Consider the following 6,248-nt stretch of genomic DNA (forward strand, 5'->3'; position numbering starts at 1 on the left):
CATCTCTCTTGTTTTTTTACCTAAGTGTAAATCTACTCAAATGTCAAAACCCCTGCTCATATGTTAGGTTTTCAAATCTTGTCAGGGCTGGAAAAAAAATTTAGAGTTGAATTAATTTCTTGGTGCATGAACTTAATCTTCTTGAAGTTGTCAGGCTTACTGAGATGTATATGCGCACAGAACGGACAGTTCAGGGCCTCGGTGGTTGATCCTCGGGGTTGAGGCAAAACAGGGCAAAATATTGAAGCATCTCTTTCCTAACGGAATTTTGGTGAGGAAAAACAAAGTCCCAGGATTTGAAAACATTTGGGGTCCTCTCCAGGGCCGGCCAGTGAAGCTGCTCTTTAGGGAAGCAAAAGGTAAGTAATTCTACAGGTGGCCTTCTCTGTGAAATGGGATTGGCTGACCAAGAGAAGAGGTGAAAATAGCTTTATTACCTCTTGCTCTTATTTGAAAGAAGGGTGCATAACAGAAACGCTTTTGGTGAGAGATACAGAAAGCAATGCAAACATTTAAACAGTTATCAAGACCCCTCTCCCTTTAATTAGTGAGAAAAGTAAAATTTCAGCAACACTGAAGTCGGAAGTTGAAAGGCAATCAGGCTGGGGAAATCTGTAGTCCTCTGTTTCATGGCATATGATCCAACACATTTTTATTTATTGTAGGTTTATTCAAATTTCGCTTTGGGGGTGTTCACTAAATTTTTTTTTGGTGACCTTTTTGGTCTTTCCACTGAAGCTCAATAAAATCTTTTCTGAGGTCATCAGCAATTGCTAAAACAAATCTATATTAGATCTTTTTCCTTTTAGTTAAAAAATAAAAACAAAAAACTTTAATCTACAAGCATCATTGTAGCCTTAACATAACTCAAAAGAAGATCTTATCTACTGCCTGTCCATCAACAACTTAAAGACTTTGTCTCTCTCTAGTCTTTGTTCACACACATGACTTGTTCGTGTTATAATAGTATACGCACACATTTGTATTTTGCCTTTGTACCTTAATATTAATTGATATTGGATTTTCCATGTTGCTTCGTAGTCTTTATGTTTCTTATTTTTAATGGCTGGAAAATATACCATGGATCAGATTTACCACAATTTACTTAACTATCCCCCTAGTGTCAGTCATCTAAATTATCTTAATAGTGGTCACTTATTCAGCCTTCCCTCCTATGATCACTCTGCAGATGCTACATTGGTCACCTGTTGATGTGTAACAAATTACACCCCAAATTAGCAGCTTAACAACAACATTATGTCACATCGGTTCTGAGTGTCGGCAATCCTGGAACAGCTTAGCTAGATGCTTCTGGCTCAGGGTCTCTCATGAGGTTGCAGTCATCTGAGGTCTGACTGGGGATGGTTGTTGGCAGGGCTCAGTTTATCATGTGTCCTTCTTCACAGGGTGCTTGAATGTCCTCATGCTGTGGCAGCTGGCTTCCCCCAGAGCTAGACATGTGAGATAGGAAACTAGAAACCTAATCTTGGATGTGATATGCCATCACTTCTGCCATATTGTACTGATCACACAGACCAACCCTGTACAGAACCAACCCCGTACAAGATGAGAGAGGGCTACTCAAGGGTGTGAAGAGCAGGAGGTGCCTTTCTGATCTCTAACAGCCATCTGTTTCCCACTCCTTTCTCTCATCTTTTTCAAATTCTCAGTCTTAATCTACAAAGACCTTTTTTGCAGGAACAATTAGCCACTTCCTTTATATACAGAGACATTCATTTCTCTTCTCAACCAGAACTCTCTTTACATCTTACTTTCTAGATTGTAGGGATAAAGAAAAGTTATCTTTATAGATAATAATTGCTTTCTGGAACTTTTCAGACATCCTGCGTCTGACCTGAACTGAGAAATGAAGTGATGCACATCTTTCAAAGCTCTTTTTTGACACAAAGAACTCTTATTTAAAAAACAAAGCAAAACAAAAAAACCCGGGATGGCTATTATTTAAAAAAACAAAACAGGGGCCAGCTGGTGGCTCAGTGGTAAAGTTTGCATGTTCCACTTCGCTGGCCCGGGGTTCGCCGGTTTGGATCCCGGGTGCGGACATGGCACCGCTTGTCAAGCCATGCTGTGGCAGATGTCCCACATATGAAGTAGAAGAAGATGGGCACGGATGTTAGCTCAGGGCCAGGCTTCTTCAGCAAAAAGAGGAGGATTGGCGGCAGATGTTAGCTCAGGGCTAATCTTCCTCAAAAAAAAAAACAAACCAGAAAACAAGTTTGACATGGATGTAGAGAAACTGGAACCCTTGTGCATGGCTGGTGGGAATGTAAAATGGTACAATTGCTGTGTAAAAAAGTATGGTGGTCCTCAAAAAGTTAAAAATACCATGTAATTGAGCACTTCCACTTCTGGGCATATACCCAAAAGAACTGACATTTATACACCAATGTTCAAAGCAGCATTATTCCAATATCCAAAATGTGGAAACTGCCCAAATGTCCATGAACAGAGGAATGCATAAAAAAAATATGGTGTATGCATACGGTGGAATATTATTCAGCCTTTAAAAGGCATGAAATTCTGATACATGCTATGACATGGACGAACCTTGAGGATATTATGCTAACTGAAATAAGCCAGTCACAAAAGGACAAATATGTATGATTTCACGTCTTTGAGGTACCTAGAGTAGTCCAATTCATAGAGACGGAAGATAAAATGGTGGTTACCGGGGGCTGGATGGAGGGGGAACGAGAGTTACTGCGTAAGGAGTACAGAGTTTCAGTTCTTGAGATGGATGGTGGTGCTGGTTGAACAACAATGTGAATATATTTAATGCTACTGAACTGTACGCTTACAAATGGTTAATTCTGAGGCTGGCTCAGTGGCGCAGTGGTTAAGTGCGCACGTTCTGCTTTGGCAGCCTAGGGTTTGCCAGTTCGGATCCCGGGTGCAGACACGGCACCGCTTGTCAGGCCATGCTGTAGCAGGCGTCCCACATATAAAGTAGAGGAAGATGGGCACGGATGTTAGCTCAGGGCCAGTCTTCCTCAGCAGAAAGAGGAGGATTGGCAGCAGATGTTAGCTCAGGGCTAATCTTCCTCAAAAAAAAAAAAAAGGTTAATTCTACATTATGTATATTTTATTGCAATAAAACAACAAATACTATTGGTACAACCACTTTGGAGAATGATGTGGCAATATCCCCTACAGTTGCAGATATGAAAATCCTATGACCCCCAACAAGAGAAGAAAGGATGTTTTAAATTATCACGTAGGTATACAGCAGAACACCACACAGTTGTGAAAAAAAGAGAGTTTCACACTATATGAATCAGCAAGGATACAGCTCAGAAACTTAATGTTGATCAAAACAAGTAGCAGAAATATATCTGTATATAGTATCTTTATTGTTTACAGATCTATCCAGATAAGGTAAGATAACTAAATAGGATAGCAGCTACCTTCTGGAGAGGGAGAAAGGAAATGGGATTGAGGAGAAAGGATACATAAGGGCTTCAATTGCGTCTCTGATGTTTATCCCGTAACCTGGTGAGTACATGAGTGTTTGTTATATTCTCTCTTTCTTTAAACAAACCCCACACGGGAGTGAAAATAAATAAAAGAGAAAAAAAATCCCAAACTGAAAAGAGTCAAACCTCAAATCAAAATAACTAACCTTTCTGCATCCTCCACCTTTATAACACACCAAAGTAACATCAATCTTATATATAATTTTTAAAATACTGCTCCAAGTTTTTATATCTTCTCTCTCCAAAGCAGGGACTGTGTCTAAAATAACTTTTTCTTCTCATGATTAAGGCTTAGGTCCTGCTGGGTATTTAGAGGTTAGTGGATGACAGTGACAGCGGTGGTGACGTCAGGCTGTGTGTCCTGAGAGGGGCATGGCTGTTCCACTTGCCGCCTCAGGGGATAATACCTCCCCTGCCCACACAGAGCTGCACAGCATATGCTACGATACCTTGTCACCAGGTCAACACATTTTCTCCCAGCTCTTCGAACTGGAAAATATTTTGAATAATTCTACTAACTTGCATTGGAGAGAGAGAAGTCTAATTTCAAGGCTGGAGGATTCTGAGGTTCAATTATGCAAAGGTTACGTGTGGGTTTTTTTGGAAGAATGCTTTCGAAACAATTCCTGATGTTGTCTAACAGGAGATTCATTTCTTGGGCGGCAACAATACTCCAGTGAGAGAGAAGCCCTGGCACACACATACGTTGTCCTTGATTTGCCAGAGCAAAACATTAGTTAACCTACAACTATTACAGGCAGACGTAGGTACGCAGAGAAACCCAAATATCAGTCAACCACAAAAGGGGAAAAAATGTACAAGTCCACCCACGCATTACATCGACAGGTTTGACACCAATGCCAGGATTTTCTGATGTTTCTTTTCTTCTTTCAACCACTTTTAAGAGCGACAAGAAGTTTTTAGAGCAGCAGCACACACGACGTTTCTGTGGTTTGCTCCGCTTGACAAAGGAAGTGGTGTGTAACTTGAATAGGCTGGTGGCAGAAAACAGGTTGGAGAAGTTATAAAAGGACTAGGCAAGGCTAAGAATGTGAACTTTGTTCCAACTGAGCATTTCAGCGGTCACTGCATACAGGTGTGCCATTCAGCACGGGGCTTGTTCCTGGTGTGTGCTCTTGGCTGAGTCACCTCATCCCTCTATATTCCGCAGCCCCCGGACCCCAAACCTAGTCTCACCTTCTGTGGGGACCATGAGGAATTTCTGGACAACATCTTAAGCCTCCCAGGTGAGAAGTTCCTGGAAATATAGCTACTGTGCCCACTTTGGCAGGTCTACTGTTTTCCTGGAAAGAAAAGAAAAATGAGCTAGTATCCTGAACACAAACTTGACTTTCTGCTTCCCCTTCCTCTTTACTGTGGTCTTTTCTCATCAAAACCACCTTTTTTGACCAAGTATAACAAGTTAAAAGGAAGAAAACTATTGAGTGCTCCTTTTGAACTCAGTAAAACCTTTTGCTTACAGAGAGTATGAAATGCTTTCTCTAACTTTGTTCATTTTTCTACAAATGTGTGCCCTTAGTCACAAGGGGCTGGAAGGAGAGAAAGAACGGGCCAGTGGAGCCCAGCTCGTACGCACAGACAACTTAGACCTTATGTTCTACGGATGGGAGAGCAGACGCATCATCTCCATACACAAGGCTCACAAGGCAGCCAATCAGCTATGACTGAATGCCTCGACTGTGTTCAGTGCCGAGTCATGCGACGAGGTTAGTGTGGTATGATGCCAGCGTGGTGAATGCCAGACTGGGAGCCAGGAGACCTGCCAATTACTAGATTTTGGAAAAAACCAAAAACTTCCTCCTCACAGGGCCTCAGTTTCTTTATATGTAAAATTAGGGGGCTGTACTGGCTAACCTCAGACTTAGGGTTTTTTCCCCAACTAGAATGGTGGCAGATTCCAAAGCAGGATAATGAGTCCCAGACTCCTGGATCTCGAGAGACTTCTAGACAGCTGGAGAGACTGAGCAATTGCACTCTAAGTCATGTTGTTTCTGAAAGAGCACAGCTGGGCCCACCTACGTGTCTAGGCGCCTTCCTCTGAGTTGGTGTAAAGGGGCTACTTGCATGGGTCCTTGCTTAGGATGCTCCAGTCATACTGGTTTTCTGCCCATTCCTTCAATGTACCAAGCTAGTCCTGACTCGGGGCCTTTGCACATGCTCGTCTTGCTGCCTTGGGCTTCCTACAGGAATAGTGGCTGGTTCCTCCCTTCTCATCCTTTAGATCTCCTTAGATGTCACCCTCTCTAAGAGGGCCATCATTTCCAACTCTCCCTAAAGAAGGTCTTCTCTACTCTTACTTGTTTTTTCTTTGCTTCTCCTGTCACTCCGTTAGCTCCGTGTAGGCAGGGCTCCTTTTTGTTTTATTCAGAATTTTATCCCCAATTTCTAGTTCACATAGTAGGCCTCAATAAACATTTGTTAAATGAATGACTTGGCAGCTCCAAACGCATCTATAGTTTCCCCATAAAGTCTCCTTTCTTTGGGGTTCCCCGGCCCAGGCCGGGCTTAGGCTGCGGTAACTTCCTTCCCACTGCTTGCTCTCTGCGGATCTCGGCATTTCTCTTCCTTGAGGAAAAAGGCTCTTATGACGTCACAGCGCACTCTCCTGTGCCGCAGTGACATCATCACCGCCGATCGCAGCCTCACAAGTCCGTCCCCAGGTCCTTTCTCCCTCCCTCAGACGCCCCCAACCTTCCCTGAGGAATCCTCCTCCACCGCTCTCACCAGGTGCCT

The sequence above is a fragment of the Equus quagga genome, chromosome 15 (assembly GCF_021613505.1).
Source record: "Equus quagga isolate Etosha38 chromosome 15, UCLA_HA_Equagga_1.0, whole genome shotgun sequence".
Lineage (NCBI taxonomy): Eukaryota > Metazoa > Chordata > Mammalia > Perissodactyla > Equidae > Equus > Equus quagga.